The sequence below is a fragment of the Rhinopithecus roxellana genome, chromosome 14 (genome assembly GCF_007565055.1).
Source record: "Rhinopithecus roxellana isolate Shanxi Qingling chromosome 14, ASM756505v1, whole genome shotgun sequence".
Classification (NCBI taxonomy): Eukaryota; Metazoa; Chordata; class Mammalia; order Primates; family Cercopithecidae; genus Rhinopithecus; species Rhinopithecus roxellana.
Genome location: NC_044562.1, coordinates 55,661,056 through 55,675,632, shown reverse-complemented (window position 1 = coordinate 55,675,632; position 14,577 = coordinate 55,661,056).

Genomic DNA, 14,577 nt, shown 5'->3' with positions numbered 1-14,577 from the left:
TTTTAGAGAGTGGGGTGTGGAAAAAGTTGGCCATTTTTGGAGAATGGGACAGTCTCTACCTGCCTGGCATTCTTGCCTTATAAAGGCATTGTACTTTCGCATACACTGGGAGGCTTGGGTTTTTTTAATGATTATAGAAATTTTTCACCACGAATTTTTGGAAATAAATATTGTTGTTTCTTATGAAGTTGATAGAGAAAAAATTAGTTAAAAATCAAGGGAAATAAAATGCCCTGTGTGCAAATACAATGACTATAGCCAGCGGGAAAACATCAGACATAGAGTTGTCTTTAAGAATAAAAACACTAAGCAGACTTGTACAAGACTATCACATTTGCAATTAATATGCAGATGAAGTCTCAAGGCTCCAGACAGCCTCTGAAATGAATTGCTTCCTACAAAGGTGAAGCATCCATAATTTCGCTCATCCTTAGGAATAGTAGGCTGAATTTACTGTGATCCATTTGCATCAGGGCATTGGCCTGCAGTGAACATTTCTCTTGATATCTTAGTTTCCAGGTGCCTGGGCAGAGATTCTTTCAATGATAGTCACTATTCCAGTGCTGAAAATTCTAAAATTCAGAATCAAGCATCTTGTAGCCTATATTAATCTGCTATGGCCGCTCTAACAAGTACCAAAGATCGTGTGGCTAAAACAACAGAAATTCATTCACTCACGATTTTTGGAATCTTAGTTTAAGGTGTTGGCAGGGTCGGCTACTTCTGAGGCCTCTCTTTTTGGCTTGCAGATGGCCATTTTTTTCCAGTGTCTTCATATGGCCTTCTCTCTGTAGCAGCCACACTTCCTTGTTTTATAAGGACATGAGTCCCATTAGATTAGGGTTCACTCATATGCCTTCATTTTGATTTAACTACTTCTTTAAAGACCCTGTCTCCAAACAAGGCCACATTTGGAGGCACTGGGGGTTAGGACTTCAACGTACAAATTTTGAGAGGACACAATTCAGCCTGTAACCAAACCCCATTTTCTGAACTGTAGGCAAGGTTCTATGAGACATCCCTAAATATTCTGGAAGGACAGAAGTTAAAAGTCAAACAAGAAGCTGCGAGTATGTTATTTTCTTCTACATACAATGCCTAAGCTATTCCCTTGGATTCTTCAGCCCCCAAAGAAAAGGCATTCTCTTCTGGCACAAATGAGTTGGAGTTTGGTTTCCTATTATTTGCTATGCAAAGAACTCTTAAACATCATATTCATAGAGTCCCTTCTCCAACACATTCCTTCTCATTGACAAGGACATCTCCTCTGTACTTTCTTCAACCTAAGCACTACTGTCCTACCTCCTGGTTTTACCATGGATGTCTAATGCTCCTCTCCCTCTTGAATGTTCTTTTTCACTCTGATCTTCTGAATTTACCTCCCTAGGATCTCCTTTCTACTTGCTTAGAGCAAAGATGATGTTGTTATAGAAACCCTTCCTTATTAACATCAATTGGAGATGACTTGGGAAAAGAAGTTAGGGGCCTTAGGGGATGCTAAGAAGACAAACATACAATATTATTATTTGTACATGCACACACATGCGCGCGCATGCACACACACACACACAGAAAGTTATCTTCCAAGATTCTGTTCAAAGTTAATATTCCCTTAGAAACCTTTCAAGTGTAATCCCATATCTAATGACCAAATCATGTCACATGAAATTACCACTTAGTAGTGATGCGTTTGGCATAATATGACCTGATAGTCAAATAGGCAACCATTCATACTGCTCTCTACTCCTTTTCAACCCTGTTTTCTCACTTCATCCTCCTCATCCTCTTAAATTCCATATTGGCTCTTTCTATAAGCATGAAGAAGGATATTAGATGAAGGTATATCATCCTTATAGCTCATTCTGGGCAGCTGTCTTCCTATCTATATTCTACAAGTATCCTAAAACCACAAATGATGAGACCATATTGTCAAAAATTCTAGATATATTCATCTTAGATCTTTTTTTTTTGAGGCAGGATCTCACTCATTTCACCCAATGTCAAGGTCATGGCTCACTGCAGCCTCGACTTCCAGAGCTCAGGTGATCCTCCCACTGCAGCCACCCAAGTAGCTAAGACTACAGGTGTGTGCCACCATGCCAGGCTAATTTTTTATATTTTTTGTAGAGATAGGGTTTTGCCAAGTTACCTAGACTAGTGTTGAACTCCTGGTCTAAACCTATCCTCCTCACTTGGCCTTCCAAAATGCTAGGATTACAGCCATGAATCACCATGGCCAGCCTCAATTTAGATCTTATCCAACTCCCCTTTTTGTGTGTGTATGTGGGAAATAAGGTCCAAAGATTGATAAGAGATTGATGAATATCTGGAAGTAATTTCCTGGCAGCGATCAACTTGAGTGCAGGTCATTAGATACCCAGGTAGGTGGTCTCTCTACTGATTTCCTTGGACACAATATGACATTTCTGATTCAAAGCAGCAGGTCTTTCCTTGGAATGATCAGGAGTGCCCAGTGTGACATGTCTTCTTAAATCAAAGGCAACATTGGATATCAACAGGGATGTAGAGAAGAGAGACAAATTAAGTTTCCTGAGGTCAAGGCCCGAAGATATCTGTAAGTTTAGTTTCATCAGCACTTCACTGTGATATGTTAGGGCAACTGACAGGACCCAGGGATAATAAAAGGAATTAAAATTTAATCTGCTAAATGAACAAAGACTCAAGCAGGACCCTGGACCTTAAACAGAAAGGACCAAGAAGCCAGAAGAGCTGTACTTACAGGTAGAAGTAAGAGGTACTTACACTTTGTGATTTGGAAAGCAGCAGAAAATTCCCCATTCCCCAAATATTTTCCTAATAATCTAACCATTGTGACTAAAATTCTACTTTTGTGCATCATTTGTTTGGATTTCAAAGTATTCTCTGTTTTAAGAGGCCCTTATTGAAATGGAAAGAGTCGTGGGATACACAACACCACTTTATGAAATAATCTGTCTGCTATAGAATGAATTGCGTCCCCCAAAACATATATGGAAGCCCTAACCTCCCATGTGATTACATTTGGAGATAGGACTTTTTTGATAGTAATTAAACTTCAATGACGTTATAAAGGTGGGGCTCTAATGTGATATGACTGGTGCCCTTGTAAGAAGAGGAATAGGCACCAGAGCTCTCTCTTTCTGTCTCTCAACTCACTGTCTCTGCATGTGCTCAGAGGAAAGACCATGTGAGAACAGAGAGAAGGCAGCCATCTGAAAACTAGGAGGAGAGGTCTCACCAGAAAGCAACCCAGGTGGTGTCTTCACCTTGGCCTCCAGCCTCCAGACTGTGAGAAAATAAATTTCCATCGTTTAAGCCGCCTAATCTATGACATTGTGTTATGGCAGACTGAGCTGACTAATGCACAGTTTAACTGGAACAACTATAAAAGTCTGCGGTGAATACCTACTCTGCATTTTCCTTAGTCATCCAACAACACCTTCCTCACTTTGTTCTCAGTGTTATCTCCACTCTACATGAGCCTTCACCTGCTCCTTTCTGACAGGTGCTTCTGTTTTCTTGTTTGGAACTAGTTACTACCTTTTGCCTGAGATGTTTAGTCTTTATTTTCCTAATTTTCGACCCTCACGTCCCTCAAACGTTAGCTCATTCCCCTAAGTCTTTCTGATCCATAGTGCCCCTTTTTGGATCCTAAATAGTTACTTTAACATTAATTATAGAAATACTATTTCTACAACCACTATCGATGGCTACTACTCCTTCCATTTAAGAATGTAGCATGTGAAAGCCAGTTTTTTTATATGAGTTCCTACATGAGCTTCCTTGCTCCCCAAGGTATACTCTGTTCTCCAGACGAAGACACAGGATGAGAGGTTAATTTATGTGAGGTCACCCCATCAGTCCATCAGTAAGCAGTAGGGCTGGTGTCCAAACACAGGTTGGGCTGACTCTGAAGCCAACATTATTTCTTGCCTCCTGTCCCTGGCTTTGCTGGCAGATGAGGCAAACCCATCCCAGGCATCTGTGAAGAAGTTTCAGGCAGTATGGTGCCATAGAGCACCCAGCATCCAGTCCTTCCTTGTCTCCTAATAATGTTTAGGAAAATCTTCCATGAGAATAACCTGGTACCACCAAGAATGCAGCTCTCAGAAATTGTTCAGTTTAGTCAAGTTAAACAAAGGTTAAGTTATTGAAGGGCAGGCTGTTTTTAAGAATCCAAATGGTTAGCAGGCCCTCATTTTCAGCAAGCTTAAGATTAAGGGCAAATTGCAAGGCATATTTTACATGCCCCATTAAACTGGTGGGATTAAGTGTGCACAAAAAGTAATTGCCTTTTGATGTGAATAAAGCACAAAAAGCTCAGACAGAGGAAGCATGCCCCTTAATTTATAGTCCTATAGGAGTCTTTCTCTGCAATTATCATCTTAACATTGGAAAGCTTAATATACAGTAATGCTAAAAGGTACACAGCAGAAAAGTCTGCATCTTCTGACTCTTTTAGGTGAAGCTATTGTCTCTTGCAATCAGACTCTGCACTTTCTCCATAGAGCTGACAGAGTTCACAGCAAGGACTATCAGCAAACCCTGTTGGGACCAGATGCTTACTGATATCTCTCAAGAGTGGAGGGAGAGGGCCCCCAGGATTGCTTTCATGGCACCCTCACCAACACCTTCTGAAAGGCCATCCAGGCTTTTCTCTGAGCAGATGCAGCTAATCAAATCCACAGATGCCAAAGCTTCAATTACTTGGAAATCATAGTATTAAATCAGTCGTGTGAAGGACTGAATACTTGGATTTCTTTTCCAAGGTATTAATAATTTGAATTTGCTCAGAAAGGTCCTACGGGATTAATGTAAAGAGATGATAATAGCCCAAAGACTCCTTTAAAAAGAAGTAACCCCTGGACCATTTTAAATTGCAGTAAAAATTATGTAAGATAGTTCTTTGAGAAAGAATCTGAAGAAAAAGATATCGAGTCAACAAGTTTTCACCAGAGTGGTATCTGTGTTTCAATCACTGTTATTAAAATTTTCTCTGTCCTTTATAAAACTACAGTTGAAGTTATTAGCCATTATGTTGCCAGATGTTCTTTATTCAGTAATTGGATAATAAGTTATTGTTTAAGTTTGCCTTCTTCTCTCCCTACCCCTTCCCCAATGGGTTGTTTAACTGTATTTCTTTTTTTCCCTTTTGACCATAATAATCAAAAGATAAAATACACATTTATAGCCCAAGAGTTTCAACATACTCAATTCTGAAGTTTAAAAAACCCACTTCTGTCTGATGCACTCTGTTCTTTCTCATTCTTAAATGCCTTGTCTTGTACTGTGCTCTAATCTATACACTGTCACAATTCCTTTAAGAAGTCAACAGGGTACAAAACTTAAACTTAATTTGTTGCTAAGACTCTATTCAGCAGCAGGAGTCATGGAAATATAAGGCTTGAAATGGGCTTGAAAGGTCAACTAATCTAACCCCCATCAGAACTTTGAATTCCCTAGAGGCATCACTGCCATGTGCCTGCCTCTCTTTTGTCTGAACAGTCCATGCCTCTCCCCACCTCAGGCCCCAATCTGCTTTGAGTTTCACTTGGTTATTTATTGTCTATCTTGTAATCTGCTTGTTGGTGAAGACCGTAACTCAATTGCACCTTATCCATTAGGACCTATCCAGCCTTAATGATTGTTTATTGACTTGAGTCAAATGGCAAGTGTCTAGGCCAAGTCAAATAATAATATTTGAATTATTTATCATTGTTAATTTTGATAGGCAGAATACTATCTCCTCAATGATGTGCACATCCTAATTTTCAGAACCTGGGAATATATTATTTTACATGGCAAAAGGGACTTTGCAGAAGAGATTAAATTAAGGATCTTGAGATTTGTGAGATTATCATGGATTATCGCAACGGGATCAATTTAATTGCAATGGTCTTTATAAGTAGGAGACCAGAGGGTCAGAGTAAGAGAGACGATGTGATAATGGAAGCAGAGATCAAAGAAAAGATGTTTGAAGATGCTGTGATGCTGAGTTTGAAGATGGAAAGGGGCTCTGAGAAAGGAACACTAGTAGCCTCTTGAAGCTAGAAAAGGAAAGGAACTGGATTTCCCCCTAGAACTTCCAGAAAGAACATAGGTCAGCCAAAACATTTTTTAAAAGCCTATTATGGAAAGATGACCCCTAGAATAGCAAGATAATAGATTTGTTTTGTTTGAAGCCATTAAATATGTGATAATTTGTTACAGTGGCATTAAGAAACTGGCAAAGGACTCTTGACCAGCTATAGGTAATCATTTTTAATCTTGGCCTCTGATATGGTTGGGTTTATGTCCCCACCCAAATCTCATCTTGAATTGTAATCCCCAGATGTTGAGGGAGAGACCTAATGGCGGGTGACTGGATCATGGGGGCAGTTTTCCCCATGCTGTTATGGTGATAGTGCGTGAGTTTTATAAGGGGCTCTTCCTCCTTCCCTTCCTACATACACTCTCTCTCTCACCTGCTGCCATGTAAGACATGCCTTCTTCTCTTCTTCTGCCACAATTGTAAGTTTCCTGAAGCCTCCCAAGCCATAGGGAACTGTGAGTAAATTAAATCTCTTTTCTTTATAAATCACCCAGTCTTGGGCAGTTCTTTATAACAGTGTGAGAATGGACTAATGCAGGTTCTCTATGGGGTCCTGGAAGGAAAGAAGAAATGAAGGATATAAAACAAAATTTGTACTGACCAGAGGCATAGAGTAGAACATTTTTAGTCTATCTTTATAAGTTTCCCAATTAATATTGTTTTTTAGTATTTGCCTTTTTCTTAACCAAAAAATTACATGTATTAAAAAGTTTCAGAGTGATGCAGAAGACCGGGTGATTTCTGCATTTCCAACTGAGTACCGGGTTCATCTCACAGTGGCTTGTCGGACAGTGGGTGCTCAACAGTGGGTGCAGCCCACTGAGTGTGAGCTGAAGCAGGGCGAGGCGTTGCCTCACCTGGGAAGTGCAAGGGGTCAGGGAATTGTCTTTCCTAGCCAAGGGAAGCTGTGACAGAGGGCACCTGGAAAATCGGGTCACTCCCACCCTAATACTGTGCTTTTCCAACAGTCTTAGGAAATGGCACACCGGGAGATTATATCCTGCGCCTGGCTCAGAGGGTCCTACACCCATGGAACCTCTCTCATTGCTAGCACAGCAGTCTGAGATGGAACTGTAAGGTGGCAGCGGGTCTGAGGGAGGGGTGCCCTCCATTGCTGAGGATTGAGTAGGTAAACAAGGCAGCAGCCCGGAAGCTTAAACTGAGTGGGGCCCACCACAGCTCAAGGAGGCCTGCATGCCTCTGTAGGCTCCACCTCTGGGAGTAGGGCATAGCCGAACAAAAGGCAGCAGAAACCTCTGCAGACTTAAATGTCCCTGTCTGACAGCTTTGAAGAGAGTAGTGGTTCTCCCAGCATGGAGTTTCAGATCAGAGAACGGACAGACTGCCTCCTCAAGTGGGGTCCTGACTCCCAAGTAGTCTAACTGGGAGGCACCCCCCAGTAGAGGCAGGCTGACACCTCACACAGCCGAGTACCCCTCTGAGACAAAGCTTCCAGAGGAACGATCAGGCAGCAACTTTTGCTGTTCAGCAATATTCGCTGTTCTGCAGCCTCTGCTGCTGACACCCAGGCAAACAGGGTGTGGAGTGGACCTCCAGCAAACTCCAACAGACCTGCAGCTGAGGGTCCTGACTGTTAGAAGGAAAACTAACAAACAGAAAGGACATCCACACCAAAACACCATCTGTACGTCACCATCATCAAAGACCAAAGGTAGACAAAACCACAAAGATGGGGAAAAAACAGAGCAGAAAAGCTGAAAATTCTAAAAATCAGAGTGCCTCTCCCACTCCAAAGGAATGCAGCTCCTTGCCAGCAATGGAACACAGCTGGAGAGAGAATGACTTTGATGAGTTGAGAGAAGAAGGCTTCAGACGATCAAACTTCTCCAAGCTAAAGGAGGAAGTTTGAAACCATTGCAAAGAAGCTAAAAACCTTGAAAAAAGAGTAGATAAATGGCTAACTAGAATAACCAGCATAGAGAAGTCATTAAATGACCTGATGGAGCTGAAAACCATGGCACAAGAACTACATGAATGCATGCATTCACAAGCTTCAGTAACCAATTCGATCAACTGGAAGAAAGGGTATCAGTGATTGAAGATCAAATCAATGAAATGAAGCAAGAAGAGAAGTTTAGACAAAAAAGAGTAAAAAGAATGAACAAAGCCTCCAAGAAATATGGGACTATGTGAAAAGACAAAATCCACGTCTGATTGGTGTACCTGAAAGTGACGGGGAGAATGGAACCAAGTTGGAAAACACTCTACAGGATATTATCCAAGAGAACTTACCCAACCTAGCAAGGCGGGCCGACATTCAAATTCAGGAAATACAGAAAATGCCACAAAGATACCCCTCGAGAAGAACAACACCAAGACACATAATTATCAGATTCACCAAAGTTGAAATGAAGGAAAAAATGTTAAAGGCAGCCAGAGAGAAAGGTCAGGTTACCCACAAAGGGAAGCCCATCAGACTAACAGTGGATCTCTCAGCAGAAACTCTACAAGCCAGAAGAGAGTGAGGGCCAATATTCAACATTCTTAAAGAAAAGGATTTTCAAGCCAGGATTACATATCCAGCCAAACCAAGCTTCATACGTGAAGGAGAAATAAAATCCTTTACAGGCAAGCAAATACTAAGAGATTTTGTCACCACCAGGCCTGCCCTGCAAGAGCTCCTAAAGGAAGCATTAAACATGGAAAGGAACAACCGGTAACAGCTACTGCGAATATGTGCCAAATTGTAAAGACCATCAATGCTAGAAAGAAACTGCATCAACTAACGAGCAAAATAACCGGCTAACATCATAATGACAAGATCAAGTTCACACATAACAATATTAACCTTCAATGTAAATGGCCTAGGTGCTCCAATTAAAAGACACACACTGGAAAATTGGATAAAGAGTCAAGACTTATCAGTGTGCTGTATTCAGGATATGTGTCTCATGTGCAGAGACACATAGGGCTCAAAATAAAGGAATGGAGGAAGATCTACCAAGCAAATGGAAAACAAAAAAAGGCAGGGGTTGCAATCCTATTCTCTGATAAAATAGACTTTAAACCAACAAAGATCAAAAGAGACAAAGAAGGCCATTACATAATGGTAAAGGGATCAATTCAAAAAGAAGAGCTAACTATCCTGAATATATATGCTCCCAATACAGGAGCACCCAGATTCATAAAGGAAGTCCTTAGAGACCTACACAGAGACTTAGACTCCCACACAATAATAATGGGATACTTTAACACCCCACTGTCAACATTAGACAATCAACGAGACAGGAAGTTAACAAGGATATCCAGGAATTGAACTCAGCTCTGCACCAAGCAGACCAAATAGACATCTACAGAACTCTCCACCCCAAATCAATAGAATATACATTCTTCTCAGCACCACATAGCACTTATTCCAAAATTGACCACATAGTGGGAAGTAAAGCACTCCTTAGCAAATGTAAAAGAACAGAAATTATAACAAACTGTCTCTCAGACCACAGTGCAATCAAACTAAAACTCAGGACTAAGAAACTCAGTCAAAACCACTCAACTGCATAGAAACTGAACAACCTGTTCCTGAGTGACTACTGGATACATAACAAAATGAAGAGAGAAATAAAGGTGTTCTTTGAAAGCAATGAGAACAAAGACACAACATACCAGAATCTCTGGGACACATTTAAAGCAATGTGTAGAGGGAAATTTATAGAACTAAATGCCCACAAGAGAGAGCAGGAAAGATCTAAAATTGACACCCTAGCATCACAATTAAAAGAACTAGAAAAGCAAGAGCAAACACATTCAAAAGCTAGCAGAAGGCAAGAAATAACTAACATCACAGCAGAAGTGAAGGCGATAGAGACACAAAAACCCTTCAAAAAAGCAATGAATCCAGGAGCAGGTTTTTTGAAAAGATCAACAAAATTGACAGACTGCTAGCAAGACTATTAAAGAAGAAAAGAGAAGAATCAAATAGATGCAATAAAAAATGATAAAGGTGATATCACCACTGATCCCACAGAAATACAAACTAACATCAGAGAATACTATAAATACCTCTATGCAAGTAAACTGGAAAATCTAGAAGAAATGGATACCTTCCTGGACACATATACCCTCCCAAGACTAAACCAGGAAGAAGTTCAATCCCTGAACAGACCAATAACAGGCTCTGAAATTGAGGCAATAATTAATAGCCTACCAACCAAAAAAAAGTCCAGGACCAGACGGATTTACAGTCGACTTCCACCTGAGGTACAAGGAAGAGCTGGTACCATTCCTTCTGAAACTATTCCAGTCAATAGAAAAAGAGGAAATCCTCCCTAACTAATTTTATGAGGCCAGCATCATCCTGATACCAAAGCCTGGCAGAGACACACACAAAAAAAGAGAATTTTAGACCAATATCCCTGATGAACATCGATGCAAATATCCTCAATAAAATACTGGCAAACCGAATCCAGCAGCACATGAAAAATCTTGCCCACCGTGTTCAAGTGGGCTTCATCCCTGGGATGCAAAGCTGGTTCAACATATGCAAATCAATAAACATAATCCAGCATATAAACAGAACCAAAGACAAAAACCACATGATTTTCTCAATAGATGCAGAAAAGGCCTTTGACAACATTCAACAGCCCTTCATGCTAAAAACTCTCGATAAATTAGGTATTGATGGGACGTATCTCAAAATAGTAAGAGCTATTTATGACAAACCCACAGTCAATATCATACTGAATGGACAAAAACTGGAAGCATTCCCTTTGAAAACTGGCATAAGACAGGGATGCCCTCTCTCATCACTCCTATTCAACATAGTGTTGGAAGTTCTGGCCAGGGCAATCAGGCAGGAGAAAGAAATAAAGAGTATTCAGTTAGGAAAAGAGGAAGTCAAATTGTCCCTGTTTGCAGATGACATGATTGTATATTTAGAAAACCCCGTCATCTCAGCCCAAAATCTCCTTAAGTTGATAAACAACTTCAGTAAAGTCTCAGGATACAAAATCAATGTGCAAAAATCACAAGCATTCCTATATATCAATAACATACAAACAGAGTGTCAAATCATGAGTGAACTCCCATTCACGATTGCTTCAAAGAGAATAAAATACCTAGGAATCCAACTTACAAGGGATGTGAAGGACCTCTTCAAGGAGAACTGCAAACCACTGCTCAGTGAAATAAAAGAGGACACACAAAAAATGGAATAACATTCCAGGCTCATTGATAGGAAGAATCAATATCATGAAAATGGCCATACTGCCCAAGGCAATTTATAGATTCAATGCCATCCCCATCAAGCTACCAATGACTTTCTTCACAGAATTGGAAAAAACTAAAGTTCATATGGAACCAAAAAAGAGCTCACATTGCCAAGACAATCCTAAGCCAAAAGAACAAAGATGGAGGCATCACTCTACCTGACTTCAAACTATACTACAAGGCTACAGTAACCAAAACAGCATGGTACTGGTATCAAAACAGAGATATAGATAAATAGAACAGAACAGAGGCCTCAGAAATAACACCACACATCTACAACCATCTGATCTTTGACAAACCTAACCAAAAGAAGAAATGGGGAAAGGATTCTCTATTTAATAAATGGTACTGGGAAAACTGGCTAACCATATGTAGAAAGCTGAAACTGGATCCCTTCCTTACACCTTATACAAAAATTAATTAAAGATTGACTAAAGACTTAACTGTTAGGTCTAAAACCATCAAAACCCTAGAAGAAAACCTAGGCAATACCATTCAGGACGTATGCATGGGCAGGGACGTCATGTCTAAAACACCAAAAGCAATGGCAACAAAAGCCAAAATTGACAAATGGGTTCTAATTAAACTAAAGAGCTTCTGCACAGCAATAAGAAAATAAACAAACAAACAAAAAAACTACCATCAGAATGAACAGGCAACCTACAGAAGGGGAGAAAATTTTTGTAATCTACTCATCTGACAAAGGGCTAATATCCAGAATCTACAGAGAACTCAAACAAATTTATAAGAAAAAAGAAAACAACCCCATCAAAATGTGGGTGAAGGATATGAATAGACACTTCTCAAAAGAAGACATTTATGCAGCCAACAGACACATGAAAAAATGCTCATCATCACTGGCCATCAGAGAAATGCAAATCAAAACCACAATGGGATACCATCTCACACCAGTAGAATGGTGATCATTCAGAAGTCAGGGAACAACAGGTGCTGGAGAGTGATGTGGAAAAATAGGAAGTCTTTTACACTGTTGGTGGGACTGTAAACTAGTTCAACCATTGTGGAAGACAATGTGGTGATTCCTCAAGGATTTAGAACTAGAAATATCACTTAACCCAGCCATCTCATTACTGGGTATATACCCAAAGGATTGTAAATCATGCTGCTATAAAGACACATGCACACGTATATTTATTGCGGCACTATTCACAATAGCAAAGACTTGGAACCAGCCCAAATGTCCATCAGTGATAGACTGGATTAAGAAAATGTGGCACATATGCACCATGGAATACTATGAAGCCATAAAAAAGGATGAGTTCATGTCCTTTGTAGGGACATGGATGAAGCTGGAAACCATCATTCTCAGCAAACTATCGAAAGGACAAAAAACCAAACACCACATGTTCTCACTCATAGGTGGGAATTGAACAATGGGAACACTTGGATACCAGAAGGGGAACATCACACACCAGGGCCTGTCGAGGGGTGGGAGGAGCGGGGAGGGATAGCATTAGGAGATATACCTAATATAAATGACAAGTTCATGGGTGCAGCACACCAACATGGCACATGTATACATATGTGACAAACCTGCACATAGTGCACATGTACCCTAGAACTGAAATTATAATAATAGCAAAAAAATAAAGACGAAAAGAAAAAGAAAAAAGAAAAAGTTTCAGGCATTTGAAGATTCTAAGTCACAGTAGATTTTAGTGATATTTTTCTCTTTGAAGCTTCTTAGAGTATGTATATGTACTTATATATAGTTAATGTTAGACATGAAAAGCTGGGTATATATAAAACCTTTCAAATTTCTAAGACTGAAAGAAAAAATAAGCATTTTTTTCAAGATTCTAATTAGTAGTATTATGTCATTTCCCACCTGAGAATATAAATGTAAGACATATATTATCAGATGGAAGATGGGGATATAAAAATAATTGCCTCAGAAAAAGTTGCTTTCTATGTTTCAAAATATATCAATTCACAAAATTAATTGCACTTATATGATATAGTACTCCACAAAGTCAATTAAACATTAAGCAGAGCTCCTTACAAATAGTGGGGCATGGGGTGGCCTCTGCTGAATATGACAACTCTGATCTGATCACTAACATCGGAATCTGATTAAACTGAGATTTTATATTTCCATCAATCCTATCTGGAAAGGAAATGGGGAACATGAAATAGCTAGAAGTCTTGTTCATGATTCAAGCCAGACTTGTGATGAGGCCTGTTCACTTTAATACCATCTTTGAAGAAGAGACTATAAGGAAAAGACATTTGTGAGATTTATGGTTTAAATAATTTAATGGGATGGCTTTGCTTCAATGATCAAGAAATGCAACTTAAACATATAATGACCCATAAGGTAGGCAAGGGTTTGAGAGATGCAAAAAAATGATCCACAGGGATGTGAAGTGATGGGTCTAAGATATTTCACTGTTCTGAGAGGCAGTGACCAGAAACCAGCTCCCCTGCTACTTGTCCTTTCTGTCACATCATGCTGCCTTGAAAGGAAGAAATCTGTGAAGCCCAGAATATCAAAAAGCTGATTCTCACAAGTCAAAAGAAGGCACGTATTGGAGAGAAAACATTGGAGGAAGAAGAAAAATTACACACTATTTTACTTTCTGGTGCTTCCCTCCATAAACCTTTGGCTATAGGAAGAACATTCTCTTCCACATTTTGTGAACCTGCTCTTCTTGTTTCTTCTCCGCTGTCCCTGCCTTGAATGCTCCAACACTGTGTCTGCCAGACCAGATTGTCCCAGCTTCTAAAGACTAGTCCAGGTTAAATATTCTCTAGGAAGTGTTCACAACTCAATCCCTACTCTTAATTTTCTATTGAGTCTATGCTTTGGATCACACAGTTTGGAATTGTTGTAGCTAGTTTGGGAAACCTGTGCAATCATTGTTTGAAGTATCCCTGCCTAGAGTCCATATAAGTGGAAACATAAGTAATCACAGGATCCCAGTTAGATTTCTTTTCCAGGAAGTTGGCCTGGGAGGCTAGCATTGAACTCAATCAGTGGTAGGGGTTTTAAACAAAAAACGCATAGATTTGATGTTGACTCAACCATACATGGTTAAGAACAAGATAAATTGTGGGATGAAAGAGAGATTGAAAACATTTTGAAGACAAAAATTAGATACAAAAATCAGTAAGAGAGAAGCAATCTGAGAAGTGAAGTTGAAGTGAGATGAGAGAGATGAGGAATGACTCTCAATTATTGGTTTTCCAGTGCCTAGTTCAGTCTCTGAAGATCTTGGCTACCCATCCTGCCCTTGGAT